Source organism: Oryx dammah, unplaced genomic scaffold (assembly GCF_014754425.2).
Source record: "Oryx dammah isolate SB20612 unplaced genomic scaffold, SCBI_Odam_1.1 HiC_scaffold_8, whole genome shotgun sequence".
Taxonomy (NCBI): Eukaryota; Metazoa; Chordata; class Mammalia; order Artiodactyla; family Bovidae; genus Oryx; species Oryx dammah.
This window is the reverse complement of record NW_024070192.1, coordinates 5,147,285-5,148,604: the sequence shown is the minus strand read 5'-3', so window position 1 is coordinate 5,148,604 and position 1,320 is coordinate 5,147,285.

The following is a 1,320-nucleotide window of genomic DNA, read 5'->3' as shown; positions in this document are numbered from 1 at the left end:
CCTCGGGGTGGGGGTGGGGGTAGGATCTGACTTCATATCTGCCCCGTGGAGGCGGCCTTTAGGCCTTTAGGGAGGCGGCCTTTGCTTGGGGACGCTGACAGATGTTGTGAGCCAGGAGAGGTGTCCAGGGGAGAGGGACCTTCTCCCTCGGTGGGTCCTCCCCAAGGGGTCCCCCTGGTGAATGCCCCAGAGCAGGGAAGGGGTGTTTGTCCTGGGATTGAGGTTCAGAAGATTTCCAGGATTCTCTCTCTCTCAAAAAAAAAAAAAGATCACTGGATCTTTCAATCTTCACTGTAGCACGTGGGTCCTTTCGTTGCGGTTAAGGCCCTCCTTCAGTCCTTCTTAAAAGTGGAGGTGGGACTCGGCTGTCCTCGGAGTGGGGGTAGGGGTGAGATCTGAAATACCAACTCTTAGTTGGGGCATATGGGATCTAGCTCCCTGACCAGGGATTGAACCCAGGACCCCTGCACTGGGAGCATGGAGTCTTAGCCCCTGGACCACTAGGGAAGTTCCTCTGATTCTCTCATCAGATGCAGAGGAGGCCAGAGCCCTTGGTTCTGAGCTTCTCTTTTCAGACACTTCTACTATTTCAGAGTGAGTGATTCATTAAACTCCATGGGTCACTGTTTGATGATTCCTAGACCGCTGCCAGTATAAGCAAGAGAGAGCAGAACAGGGTGGTGGGAGAGAAAGAGCGGAGCAGGCGCGGTAGAGAGGAGAACCATGGCCTGGTGGAGGGGGTCCTGCCTCCCTGAGCCCAGAGCCCAGGCGTCTCCCACGGCCTGGACCTCGAGGGGCTGTGTTCTCTCTAGCCTTTAAGCCTCTCCAGCACTTCCTGAAGAGCCCGCTGTTCGTTAGGTGCTCAGTAATGAGTCCATTAATGTAAGTGAATGACGTCTTCCACTGAAATGAGACTCAGATGGGGCCTGGCAGAGCTCGTCAGGATGCCACCTGGCCCAGACCTTTGGGATATTTTTCCCCCGGAAGATGGCACGTCACTTACTGGGCATCCAAGTAACAGAGGTCCCTCTGCTCCCGACAGAATGAAACTGAAATGTCAACTGGTCGTTTGGGTTCCATTCTGGAAATAATCATGTTTCCTGCCCAGGTCAGCCTGGCTTCACGTCCTCAGTGGTCTGATTGACAAGGGTTTCGAGAGCTCTGAATTCACGTATTAGACTAGTGAGCAGGCTGGGTGGTGGGTTCCCAGGGCAGAGCTGCTTTTGTGCTCCCTCATATTCCTTGGGCGTAACTTAGCACCGGGGAGCATCTGCGTTATCTAATTTATTCCTTTGAAGCATTTCATTTTTGTTGATCGCT